At 53.6% G+C, this 13762-nt stretch overlaps 1 protein-coding gene across 36 annotated transcripts in view; it reads left to right on the forward strand.

Annotated features, from left to right (window-relative positions):
- Positions 1-13762, forward strand: part of LOC309623767 (uncharacterized protein) — a 238852-nt gene that overhangs the window by 6349 nt on the left and 218741 nt on the right. For 9 of the 36 annotated variants that reach the window (XR_014241566.1, XR_014241584.1, XR_014241586.1 and 6 more), the window contains 2 exons: positions 12906-13345; positions 13528-13744. The exons of 16 other annotated variants lie outside the window; for them this stretch is intronic. The gene's annotated coding sequence lies outside the window, so the exon portion shown is untranslated. Of the gene's footprint in view, positions 1-101; positions 2194-12905; positions 13346-13527; positions 13745-13762 lie in introns of those variants that run through there. 11 more of the 36 variants (XR_014241594.1, XR_014241597.1, XR_014241602.1 and 8 more) reach the window with 7 other exon arrangements.

The following is a 13762-nucleotide window of genomic DNA, read 5'->3' on the forward strand; positions in this document are numbered from 1 at the left end:
GCCTGCTGTCCTCTGCACATGTCAACAAATGTGTATGCAGGTGTGGACCAGCTGGATCTCTCTCCTTCTCTGGAAAGCGTGGTTTTCAGCAGCGTCAGGCTGGGAAGACAGACATTTTTTCATGAACCCTGAAGTCCTGTGCAGGCAGTTGTCACACAGTGTTCCACCAGCGGCCCACGGCCGGCACAGAACACTGCAAAGCTCCATCTAGCACAAGTGACCACGGGGAACGGGTTGAGAATCCTGCTGCATTGTACACGTCTCCTAAGGGAAGAACATCAAGAAAGATGAGCTCGCCGCGGAATTGGCGAACTGTGTGGAAGGGGCGGGATCTGTAGAGCTCAGCAGCGGCGAGCTCCTGTCATGGCTTGGCCAGTTCGGGTCTCCCCCTGTCACTTATGAGGGTGCGGCGATGTTTTCCCAGATGTGGTCCCCGTGTACAAAACAAAGAATCGCTTTGCACAAAGCCAGAAGGGATACATTGAAAGAATTATCAGAAGAGAATAATACATAGGAAATGTTTGTGCTCGCATGCAAGGAAACTTTGGGGGGTATCTGTGGCTGCCAAAGTGACATCTGGCAGGATTAACTGGATCACCAGAGCCAAACAATGAGGACTGGGAAGGCAGCAATAACTGTGAGGCCTGGGCCCATGTGGGGGCAAGATTTTGAGAATGACCACTTAGGTGACAAAATGGGATTCCCACGAACCGCAGCTCTGGTTAGTTTCTGGTCTGGAGCCAGATCCTCTCTCTGATGCAGACGTGGGAGGACGGAGCGGCAAGAGCTGCCCAGCTGCTCATCTGGGAAGTCATCCTCCAAGGGACTCTGTCCCTCGTTCTCCTCCCGTACCTGGAGGCGGCAGTCAGCGGGCAGCACCTCTCACAGCACCCCCACGTACACCTGCTCAGACCACCTGCTCAGAGCTACTCTTTTGCCCAGCCCAGCATACCTGTTCCACCTGTCTGAAGACCCGCCGCACGTTTCCTCGAAGCACACCCCAGAGCTCTTCGTCACTCCAGCCACGCCTCAGCAACTCCTCTATCAGTACCGGGTATATGGACACGTCCTCCAGCCCCTGTGGGAACCTGTGTGGCCGCCAGCCAGCCAGCTATTGGGCCTCAGACCTGTTCCCTGGTCCTGAGTCAGAACCAGAGCCCTATGTGTCCAGGGTCCACTGAACCCCAGCCCTGGTCAGATATGGAAAATGGAGACTTGGAGAGAGTAAATGATTCACTCCTGCTCTTCATCCTTCAAAGGAAGGCCCCAAGAGCGCCTCGACTATTCGTCAAAACTCATTGAATTGTACTGTTAAGATCTATGCCTTTCACTGAATGCAATTTTTGCCTCCATTTATAAAGAGAAGAAAAGCTTTTTAAGAACTGGGTTGACCCCCCTGCATGCACAGACCCAGCTGCAGGCAGAGACGATGGTCAGCCCAGCCCAGACCTTGCGAAGAGTCTGCTCAGAGGCCGTGGGTCTGCTGGCACTGGATGGGCGCAGATGCTGGGCAGATGAGCTCTGTGTGGTGTTTTAGACAAATATGATGACCTAGAGTAGGGCCAAGCAGACAGGAGAGCCCAGGAAGCAGACCCTGGGAGAGGGGAGATACCAGTTGGGCCAGCACACCTGAGGCTATGGTCAAGGCCATGAGGACCACAGTGTGGTGGGCACGGTGGCTGTGAAAGCCCCACTGCTGCCCAGCCAGCCCGAGACAAGCCATGGGGAAGCACTCACCGGCCAGCCCCGTCATAATCTCCGCCAATCCCGATGAACTTGCATCCAGTGACTGCCCTGATGTGGTCGAAGTGATCTGAAGAATGGGAAGTCAGCAGTGTGGGGCTTCCAGGGCAGGGGTGGGGGTGATGACTGGCCTCTGTTGATTCCCCTTTTTGCAGCCTGTAGGCCAAACAGTCCAGTTCCTTCGTGGCCTGGCACCGAGAGTACCAACTCGAGGGCCCTGAGGTTTGATCTGAAGTGATCCCAGCTGGCTCTAGACTGGACTTCAGATTTGGAGTGGACCCCAGAGCCCCCTGTTTGGGCCATTTCCCACCCACGATTCACCCTGCCTCCCAGTCTCCTTGAGAACCTGTGGGGGCTCCTTTCCCCGGGTGTGGAGGATGAGAGAGGAACAAGAGTACAACTGATGAAGACCCCAGAGACCTAAGGAGCTGTCCAGTCCCTTGGCCAGAGGTAGGGGCAGTGCGCTTTAGGAGCCCCTGCAGAGGCACAGATGGGCAGCACCCGGGCTCTGTGTCTGACAGCCTCCCTGCTACCCATCAGTACCGCAGTTTTGATTCCGTGGCTCCAGTTCCACATGGCACCAAGGTGCTGTGTACCGTCCGTTACTGGGTTTTTGGGAGCTGTACCTATTGCCAACAGGAGGGTCAAGCCACTGGGGCTCTTCTGAAGTCCTCCCCAAGTTTGGACCCAGCTTCAGCTCCAAATCAGAGTTTTCAGAGAGCCCAGGGTGAGGCTCACCTGCCACAGTAGGCACGTTGGCTAACGGGTTGCACTGCAGCACCCGCACGGACAAGGGCACCATCGCGATGCCACCGTTCTTCTTCTGCAGGGGCGGACCGGTGGACAGTCAGCTTGGCCCCCAGCACAGCCAGCTGCCTGTTCACTCTCTCGGCCCCTGTGAGGAAGGTGTTGAGGTCAGAGTCGTCTCCTCTCTGGGTTTGTGTGAATGGAGGAGCCGCAGCCCTGGTCTGGGTGGTGTCTTGGCCCTGGGTTTCCGGGTGTGGTGGAGTATCTTACCACCTAGACCCCCAGCTAGGGCTCAAGAGTTCAGGGGCTGTGGACCGTGGGTTTTGGGGGCAGAAGATACTTAACCTGGGGTTTGAGGAAATTGAGGGAGAAGAGGCTCGGGTTCAAGGGCTCCCGGTTTGAACCTCTTGCTTTAGGTTTGAGGGCCAGGGCAGTCTCTCACCAGAAGCTGCAGGATATCATCAGGATCATTCCGAGTGTTCTTGCACACACCCCGGGCAGCTGAGTGGGAGAAGATGACAGGTGCCTGTGACACTTCTAGGGCTCGCCGTGCCACAGCATCGAGACATGGGACAAGTCCACCATCATGCCCAGGCGGTTCATTTCTGCCACCACCTTCTGCAGGGACAGGATGGGGAGAGGGCATCAGGGCTGCATTTACCTTGTGTGCATTTATCTGGAGGGAACAGGCGGGGCTGTACATTCATGTGGGGCAGGGTATGGAACCCGGGTCCTTACCTCGCCCAAGCCGGTCAGCCGACTGACATTGCTGTAGAAGGGGTGGATCCCCTTTGCTGAGCTCTGTGCCCTGCAGGATGGCCAGGAGGCAGTCTGACTGGTGGCCATGACTTGGCTACAAGAGCCTAGAAAGAGGTTCTGTCGAACCGTCTACACCTGCAACTCCCTGGTGCAAGAGGAGGGACCCAAACTGGGCTGTGCCTGGCAGTAGGAGGGCCCTTCTGGGGATTCAGTCTTGTTCTGCGAACCTCCATTCCCCTCCCCACCCCAGGTTCAGGGCGGATCCCAGGGGTAAACTTGCTTTGGGCCCCAGCGTGATCTTGGGCAGATCCCTGCCTCACTGGGCCCTTACCATCTGCACTGCGCTCACCAGGGCGTGTTGCAGGTGTGGGTGAGTGTCACGTAGCGCACACCCAGCGCATAGAAGGTACGCAAGATGGAGAGGCTACTGTCCAGTGAGTGGCCGCCCTCCACACCAATGAGGCAAGCCAACTTCCGGGTATTGTTGAGAGCTGGGGGCAGGTAGGTCAGATGATCATTTTCAGAGGCAGGGGTAGCTTACTGAAGTCCCTAGCACCTACCACCACCAGTCTGTTTACCTTTTTTTTTTTTTTTTTTTTGGTCGTGCCGCGCAGCATGAGGGCTCTTAGTTCCCCCACCGGGGATCAAACCCGAGGCCCCTGCAGTGGAAGCGTAGAGTCTTAACGTCTGGACTACCAGGGAAGTCCCCCGTCTACCTTTAAGTGAGGTCACAAGCTCCAGCTCAGAATAGGAGGCACACATGAGGCGGATGAGGTCAATTTGATCCGGGGTGAGGCGCACAGCATCCCGTTCGTGGGTCTGGCATGGGACGTAGGCTGACCAGAACTGAGGGAAGGCCAGGGCTTGGTTTGGGCTTTGGAACTCCTTGGGCTTCTCATAGCCTCCTCAGCTGGCACAGCACTCACTGTGCCCAGAAGTCACATGGAATGCGTTGCTTTTTCTGTGGTACTCGGATGCCCGTCAGGTTGGCTCACTGTGACCCCTGTAGCCCCCAGCATCCATGGCATGGCACTTTCTAGGCCACTATGGTAACTTAGTTCCAGTGTGACTCACCTGTGGTCTCTGAGGCCCCCAAACTGCCCCACATTCCCCAGCAGCCATGGTGGCACCTTGTGTGTCCCTTTGGTACCTGGGCACCCACGAGACCGTCTTTCAGCCTGTCCAAGCTGGTCTGGCCATGGCTGAAATTGCACAGATTAACATCCTGGAGCCCATTGTGGTAAAACTGCCTCAGGACCCAGGGGCATGTCGTTGTGGCTGGAGGGAGGTCAAGGCAAATGGGTGGGCTCCTTAGGTCTTGGGATCAGGCAGGACACATTGCCTGGCCTGGGCCAGCCGGGGGGTCCCCCACCTCACACTGTCACACAGACTATACTAGGAGCAGCTGAGGCCTGGGCTGAGGGGTTCCCACCAGGGAGGGGATGACAGAGAAGGGGAAGGGCATCCATAGATGATGGAGAGGACATCCAGGGGTGGTGTGAGGGAGCCTCCCCACTAGCTCTGCATGCTCCGGACCTCCTCCCCTGCCCAGGGCCAGGCTAGGCCCCCACCGGCCCCCACCAGCCCGCACACACTGCAGCCCCCCGTCCACAAGCGGGAAGTCCCGCCTCAGGGCCCGCGTGCGCTCCCGCGGACTCGGGGTGCTGGAGGTGCCCGGCGTGGTCTGGACGCGGGTTCCCGGCCGCAGCAGCAGACGCAGCAGCAGCAGCAGCAGCAGACACAGCAGAGGCCGCTGGCTGAGTGCGCGGGGACCTTCGAGGCCCCCGGGCCGCAAGCTGCGCAGGGCCAGGCGGGTGGGCAGAGGCGGGTGTGGGAGGGACGGGCGATGGGGTTGTGCCCGTCCACACAGGCCACCCAGCGGCGCGGCCTCGCGAGGGGGGCGGGGTGAGGGAGGGGATACAGAGTCACAGGGCCCTGCGAGCCGTGTGCGGAGAGCCGCGATCCGCGAAGCCCGGCAGCCCCGGGGCGGCACTGCCCTCCCGCCCCCTGCTCCGAGGCAGCTCCCGCGGGCTAAGCTGGCCTCTGCTGAGAGCCCACTCGCCTCCCGTCGCGGCTTCCCTCCGCCCCTGCGCCTCTTCCCACTCCCACTGCTCCGAGGGGGCGCCCTAGGCTGCTCTCCCCCGCCTCTAACCTTCCTGGCCAAGCTGGGCCGCTTCTCTCAGAGGGCCACCTTCAGCCCGAGGCCTCCCGGGAGCACACCGCGTCCCCATCTGCCTGCAGCCGGCCCCGCCCACTCCGAGGGCTGCGTGCCAGTGTCTCTGCGGCCACAGGTGCTCTGGGCTCCCGGTTTCCCGGTACGGGGCCATGTGGGCTGGTGTGGGGGAAGAGAGAGTTTCTGGAAATGGGGGGGGAACCTTGTGAGCTCTGGATTCAGGAAGGGGCTCTCTGCCCCCGACCTTCTCTCTCCACCTACTTGACTCCCCAACCTGCATGACCATTCTCTGGGGACTTCAACCAGCACCCGGGAACTCTCAGGAACCCCCCCCCCCACACACTTCTGGCAGCCAGCCTCAGGAAAGAGCGCCCTCAGGAGCTGCTACACCTCCCCAGGGCCTGAAGAGAGGGACTTTTGGGATGTGAACTGAACACCTTCTGGGGAGAGTCAACGACCCTTTTCCTCAGCAGAGCAGGAACCCAGTCAGTAGGCTATTTGAGTGGAAGGAAATGAAGTCATTTCCATGGCAGCAGAGCCCCCATCGCAGCAACCTTCCTCCCAGGGCTGCTGGCCGACCTTCTGGCCAGGATCCCTCCTACCTCAGCATGGAAGGCCTGGCCTCGTGAAGAAGTATAGGTTCTGAGAAAAGACCTGGCACCTGGGTTCTGCTGCTACACTTGCCTTATCTCGAGGCCCTTGTGACTCTAGCTTTCCCAGAAACCTCAAGGGCTAAGTGCCTGTGCTTTGCTCAGAGGCCGCACGCCACTCCCCATTTCCAGCCTCAGGCCCTCCCCCTAGCTGCCTCCTCTGGGGACCCCCTCGCTCCAACACACACACACACACACACACACACACACACACACACACACACACAGAGAGAGAGAGAGGGGATGTGCCTTCTCACAGAAGCTCAACCACTGAGATGCTTTAGGGACTGTGCCCAAACTCCTTCATCCCCAGCCTCTCCAGTTTTTGCTCTGATCCCTGGCACCCCCTGGAGCTGTTCCGCCTTTGGAACCTTTCCTGGGTAGCAGGAGTGCCTAGCACAGGGGTAGTGGCCTAAGTGTGAGCACTGGCGACCCTAGAAGTCTGTTACAGAAAAACATTGAGCAGTAAGGGACCCCCCTGGGGACAGAAAGGGCTGGGAATAAAGGAGCATGTGAACCTCGGGGCAGGGTGCGTGCTGCTTGACTCTCCATCCTGTTCTTGCTTCAGGGAGCAGGTCTTCCTGGGTCTCTCTATCCTGCCTCCTGAGACCCCAGGCAGGAGGCTCTTTGGGAAGCCACAGATTGCTGCTTTCAGTTTCAAAAAACCCAGCTCCCCCCTGGTTTGTGGTGGTGGCCGCTGACACTGGCTCAGAGCAGGAGCCCATGTGGTAGCCTGCTAAGGCTTCTCTGCACCCTGTCTCTGCTCCTGCATTCTTCTCGGCTCGCAGAGTGCAGACTTTTCTGTCTTCAGCTGACAAAGGGGCCCCTGAGGATTGAGCAGAGGAACGTCACGTTTTCTTCCAGGCCAGCTTCAGCCCTGGGATGTTCAGGGCAGACTGTCATTTCAAACCTCAGTTTCTGAGGCTCCTTGCTTTTGGCCATTTAGTGTGGCAGGAGGCTCCTGGCTGAGGAAGGCTCAAACAGAACGACGCAGGTTGTGATCTGTGGCAGTGGGCAGTGGGGGGACGGGGTGGGTCACTGCAGGAAGAGGCATTCGCTGCCTTAGGCAGTTAAACCATTGCCCTCTCTTCAGAGTGCCTCAGCCAGCAAGATGCTGTGGGGTCTACCTCCTGGCACCATGCTCCAATCGCCGGATTTTGGGTCTGGGGCAACCCAGGTCTTCGTCTGACTCTTCCGGAGCGCGCTTTCTCTTGGGAGCATGTCTAGGGACTGGCTTCTCTGCTTCCACCTTTGCTGGCGTGGCCAAAGGAACTGCTGCTGCAAAGAAAATCAGAACTGATCAGTCACTTCTGCTGTACACAGTCTCCTGCCAGAATTTCCCTCTCTCATGTCTCTCCCAGTTTCTGGCTGAAGACCTTTAATCGACTTGACATCCAAAACACAGCCTTGGCCCATCACCTCTATGAGTCCCTAGGGAAGGGACACTGGCTGCAAAAGCAATTCCTAGAGCCTATGGCTGCAGCACATGAGGAAGTCTCTTCACCGTTTCCAGGGTAAACAGTAGAACCCGAAAGTCATTGCAACCATGAGCCTCTCCATCTCTCCCTTCCACAACAGAGAAAACATTTCTTGCAGTCTGTCACTTCTGAGGCTTTAATGGAAATGTCTTTCAAGTTTTGGAAAAAAATAATCTAATATAAATTGGTGAAGAACCCCTCCCACCTTGGCAACCCCTCTTGGGCCCCATTTATACTGCCTGTTTCCACCACACTGAACTCTAGCCCTCTGATACTTTTATGTAGATTAGAACAAGGCCGAATACTGAGGCAGAGTGATCAGGAGACTGAGAACCGCGTTCTGGGTACCAAGTCTAGGCTCACATCAACCCAGCCTCCTGGGACACCATCTCCTCAGCCCTCCAGTCTCATTAGCACTTCGACAGCCCTCTTGGTTCTTCCGGTCTTCCCATCAATATGGCACCACCCTCTCCCCTAGAAGTAAAAATCATTATAATTCTCCCTCTCTCCACCGTGAAAGGATGAGATAAAGGCTCAGCAGCAGCCCCCGTGAAACACATGGTCACCACTGTGAAGAGGTGTTACTAAGACGATTTGGTCCGACTCAGAGAAGGAAAGAGACAACTCTGCCCTAAGGCTGATCAGGCCCACAGGAGGGAACCACACTGGGGGCAGCCTTTGAGAGAGTGGCAATGCGAGAGAACCTTCTTTAGGAGGGGACTCCCTGTTGCCGACCTTGAGCAAGTAAGGATGGGACATTGGTTTACTGGGGCTGTTGCAGAGGGGATGTGCCCAGAGGTTGGGCCACCCTGCTTGAGAATCAAAGCACCTTCTAGTCCGAAGCTGCTTGAATGCTCCAATCGCCGGATTTTGGGTCTGGGGCAACCCAGGTCTTCGTCTGACTCTTCCAGAGCGTGCTTTCTCTTGGGAGCACGTCTGGGGACTGGCTTCTCTGCTTCCACCGTTGCTGGCGTGGCCAAAGGAACATCCCCGTAGGCCCGGTAGCCACCAACCAGGCAGTATGTCTCCCCATGCCAGCCCAACTGCGTTTCTCCACACCCTCGGTAGGGGACATGGTACTGACCAGGGGTAGGAGGAGAAACGGGAGCCACTGCTGCTGCAAAGAAAATCAGAACTGATCAGTCACTTCTGCTGTACACAGTCTCCTGCCAGAATTTCCCTCTCTCATGTCTCTCCCAGTTTCTGGCTGAAGACCTTTAATCGACTTGACATCCAAAACACAGCCTTGGCCCATCACCTCTATGAGTCCCTAGGGAAGGGACACTGGCTGCAAAAGCAATTCCTAGAGCCTACGGCTGCAGCACATGAGGAAGTCTCTTCACCGTTTCCAGGGAAAACAGTAGAACCCGAAAGTCATTGCAATCATGAGCCTCTCCATCTCTCCCTTCCACAACAGAGAAAACATTTCTTGCAGTCTGTCACTTCTGAGGCTTTAATGGAAATGTCTTTCAAGTTTTGGAAAAAAATAATCTAATATAAATTGGTGAAGAACCCCTCCCACCTTGGCAACCCCTCTTGGGCCCCATTTATACTGCCTGTTTCCACCACACTGAACTCTAGCCCTCTGATACTTTTATGTAGATTAGAACAAGGCCAAGTACTGAGGCAGAGTGATCAGGAGACTGAGAACCGCGTTCTGGGTACCAAGTCTAGGCTCACATCAACCCAGCCTCCTGGGACACCATCTCCTCAGCCCCCCAGTCTCATTAGCACTTCAACATCCCTCTTGGTGCTTCCAGTCTTCCCATCAATATGGCACCACCCTCTCCCCTAGTACTCAGCAGCTCAGGATGGGATGTGTCTGAGGGCACCGATATAGATGTCTCCATGACAGCACAGAGGTGCCTGGGTTTGAAGGTGTGTTTCAGGAGTGGCCCTCTTCCTCAAACTGCTCCATTTACCATTTGCCAACAAAAATGCACTTGTCTTTTGCTAAGAGGCCAATCAGGAAAGGGTCTGAATGGAAGCATCCTGTAGCCCAAAGGGGAAGCTACATTTATAAAGATCAGGACCATCCTGCACACTTGTCCAGGGATGACCTTTCACTTGTCCTCAGCAGTGAGCACTGTGGGTCCCTGAAGGTGTCCCAGGTCACTGGTATTACTTACAGCTGGGAACGCGCTCAGGTATACGTAGTGGGCAAACCCCACAGGAACATGAGGCAGCCAGGTGAGATTGTGTGTACACCATGCCTCCGGGCGGTCTCGGTGTACCTGCCGCACTACCCACCCATGGAACAGAGCACAGGTCTGAGTTAATATAGACGATCCAGTCACACATTCTCAGACAACCAAAGAGATCGGTATCTGGTGGAGAACTGTCAGGGAAGTTTCTCTGAGGGCAGCACGTTGGCAGTTACGCGGCCATGGAAACTGTTAGAAGGCCGGTGAGGTCATCACTACCCAGTGAGGTCATGATAAGGAACGTGTGACTTGGGGGTCAGGCTTCAGGAGGAGGGGCAGTTTTGTGGAGGAGATCAGGGGGGAGGCAGAGGTACTCTACCTGGCCCCTCACACCTGGGCCTCCCCACCCATGCCCTAGTCTAGCAGACACCCCACGTGGGGCGTGCCGGTGGGCTGGCACAGCCCCAGGGGCCCCAGGAGGGCAAGAGAGACCCACTTTCTGAGATTGCCAGTGACACACCCATAGTCCGGATATTATCCGTAACAATTACTAAGGTTGTTTATCTCCCTCCACTTTTACTAAGAAAAGGAGTAATTGAAGACTCTAAGTCATTTTTACTGAGGTTCTTTGTTTTTTTTTTTTCTTCAAAATACTAAATGTAAAGTCTGCAGGGCGTATATAGGTGTTCAACTTTTTTCCAGATTTTATGTTTTTGGTGTTTTGTAAAAAATTTTTATTATTTATTTATTATGTTTATTTTTGGCTGTGTTGGGTCTTCGTTTCTGTGTGAGGGCTTTCTCCAGTTGCGGCGAGTGGGGGCCACTCTTCATCGCGGTGCGCGGGCCTCTCACTATCGCGGCCTCTCTTGTTGCGGAGCAGAGGCTCCAGACGCTCAGGCTCAGTAGTTGTGGCTCACGGGCCCAGTTGCTCCGCGGCATGTGGGATCTTCCCAGACCAGGGCTCGAACCCGTGTCCCCTGCATTGGCAGGCAGATTCTCAACCACTGCGCCACCAGGGAAGCCCCTTTACTGAGGTTCTTAATACCTTCCTCACAAGGGTGGACAAAACTCTCAGCTTTTTGTATTGAGTGCAGATGTCTCTATTCTTGCCCATTTCAGAGTCCTCCTCACTCAAAATCTAGGTTTTGTCGATCTTTAGTACCCTGTCTCTCATCTTATCTCAGATTATTCTGTGGTAAGATGGTGCAAACTATGTATTTACTAACTGGAGAGAATTCAAGTCCCCGGAGCTGTTGTAGCTCAAAATTCTGTTTTTTGTTTTTTTGTTTTTTTTTTCAAAATTCTGTTTTAAGTGGAGTCATTTTCTGTGCTTTCCTTTCATGCTGTCTGCAAAATGCCTGTTTCTGTCCTCCTTGAGATCCAGGTTTACAGCGCTCTCCTTTTTCTCATTCTGGGGTCTCTATGTTTGTGGCATCTCTGAGGGCCCATGTTCTGTTGAGGCTGAATTTGATACCTGGTGAGGGGGGCGGGGAAAGCAACTTCCAGATGGGTCAGCCTAGAAAAGGATCCCCCATTGTGTAGAAATTTAAAAACAGGCAAAATACCTGTCCTATCAGACACTATGATTTGCCCCCTCTGTCTGACGCAGCCGAGAGCTTCGTCATTTAATTCACACCTATCTACTGTGAAGGCCCAGCCAACAAGATCATTTTGGAGCCCTGAGTGGGTGCCCAGAATGGATGGGAGGGCTGAGGTAACCAGAACTCTGCCTTTTTTATGGACAGGTGTTAGGGCATCTTCTTTTCAAAGTGACACATTCCCAACCCATCCAACTCACGTAGAGGAACAAAACCACTGTCACCAGCCAAAGGGAGAAAAACATGGGGCTGCAGAGGAGAGGGATCTTGTGGGGACTCTTGTATTATTCATCCACGTGCAAGTATGAGCTCCAGATTTGATAAGACATGCAGTCTGATCAAAAGTCATGCAATTAATGATTTCTTTCAAAAATCAAAGAACTCTTTGATTCTTCATTTTAATGTAACTTTGACCTCTTTTCTTTCCATGTCATAAAAGAGGCCTTGACTAAGCTAAACATGCTCTCTCTCCGTGCCTGCAATGTATCAGAAAGCATCGTCAGTTACTTTCACAGGCAGTGGAGAACTCCTTAATTTTTCTCTGACGACAAGAGCTCCCTTTGAGCCTGGGCCAGAGGTGAGCAAGATTCTGATTCTGGAAAGATGTAGAAAAATGAAGTTCCTTTTGCCAGAGGTTCTGGGTGAGCATTGTTGATGTATGACTGTTAGCAGTCTTACCCTCCTTCCACCTATTCTTCCTTTTCTGCATGGTGGACTGTCCTTTAGTTTTGGGGGTACAGTATTGGGGGAAAAAAGGAAGGGGAGGCTAGAGGTAAGTAGGCTAGTGGCGGGGATTTTGTGCACGAATAGTTGAAGAAGGAAGTGTGGGAGCAAGTGCTGTGGTAAGACGGGAAAGGGAGAATTTTTAAAAAAAAATCTGTGATCCATAAATCCCCTTCAAAGACTCTAAGCAAAGTACTTAAATTATTTTACAATTACTTTTTGGTTACTACTCTGCAGTATAAAAAACAATAAGTTCACTTTTTATCGTATCCCTATGTCATTAGCATCATTTTAAAGACGTGTCTTAACGGCTGTATCGTGTACCATCCTTTATTTAACCAGCTCCCTTTTTGGACAGTTAATTCAGTTATTTTGTTGTTTATAAATTATATATATATATATATATATATATATATATATATATATATATATATATATATATATATGATGGATATTTTTGTTTGTAATTCTGATTATGTCATTTTGTCAGTCAGGATAACTGATGGTAGCTGTACTAACAAACAACCTAAAATCTCAGTGGCTTAGCAGGTGTTGACTGAAAAAAATGCACAACTAAAAGTTGAGAATCATCTTTTTTTTGGTGGACTTGCTGAGGACTTAAGCCCGGGAGGCAGTGTCAGATCGCTCTGAGAGATTGCACTGAAGAGGGAAGGGAGGAACCAGGACATATAGGAGTTTTGCAAAAACAAAACAAAACAAAACATTAAACCCCAAAACAACCAGGTAGCCGGAACATCAAAAGATTACTGTTAATTAAAGAAAAACCAGACATCTCAAGTCAATGAATTTAGCATTTTTCTATGTACGGGAAGAGGCAGGAGTCTGGGCTCATTGGAATCCTTCCTTTGATGTGCATTTGAACTATCTAGAGCCAGCATCCTGCTTTTCTCCATCCTGAATCCCCTCCGGGTGCACCATCGGGGATGGCTGCCATGGCTGATGATGGCTTGATGGCTGCAACACTCTGTTGACTGATAGGGCAGGCGACATTCTTCATCCATACAGGTTCAAGTCTTCTTTCTTGCTCGATTTACTGGCTAGGGTTGGAGTGGGAGACTCTGTTCTTTGCAGATGTGAGGGACTCAGGGTCCTTCAACATTGTGGCGTCACCTTCCTCAGGTCCTCGGAGCCCCGGCGCTGGAAGAAGGGAGCTTGGAGAAGGCACGCACGCTCTTGGCCTCTTCTGCCCAGAGAGGACAGAGCCACTTCTGCGCATGGTCCACTGGTCAGGGCTCGTCCCAGGGCCCCACCCAGAGGCAAGGGGGCTGTCGAAGGGAATCTGGATGCAGCAAAGAGAAAGGGCCAATGGGTATTGATTAACAACTAGCCAAGGTCCTACCTACCTACCAATTCACTGTCAGGTCTTTAGAATACAAAGGGTTACATTCCTGCAATCCTCCTCTAATTCGAGACAATTCTCCATTCATATTCTCTTTTGCTTAGAGCAACCTTGAGCTGGGTCTTCCCAGGCTCTTCTTTCTACCCCTACAGGCTGTGGTCTCCTCGGAAGCTTTGGTGGGATGCAGGCAGCATCTGGGAGAAGGCGCCTCGGAACTCACGTGCCCGCGTTGCCCAGGACCCCAATTCCTTCCACCTCTCGGATGCTGCTTTCTTTTCCCAGGGACAGAGCCAAGCTGTAATTGACTCCTTGGGTATTTCAAAGTCCCTGATCCCAAGACTGAAGGATGACTGCCTGCTGTTGTGAAAGGTTACCAAATTATCAGGA

This window comes from Balaenoptera borealis (genome assembly GCF_965194805.1).
Source record: "Balaenoptera borealis genome assembly, chromosome: 2".
Taxonomy (NCBI): Eukaryota; Metazoa; Chordata; class Mammalia; order Artiodactyla; family Balaenopteridae; genus Balaenoptera; species Balaenoptera borealis.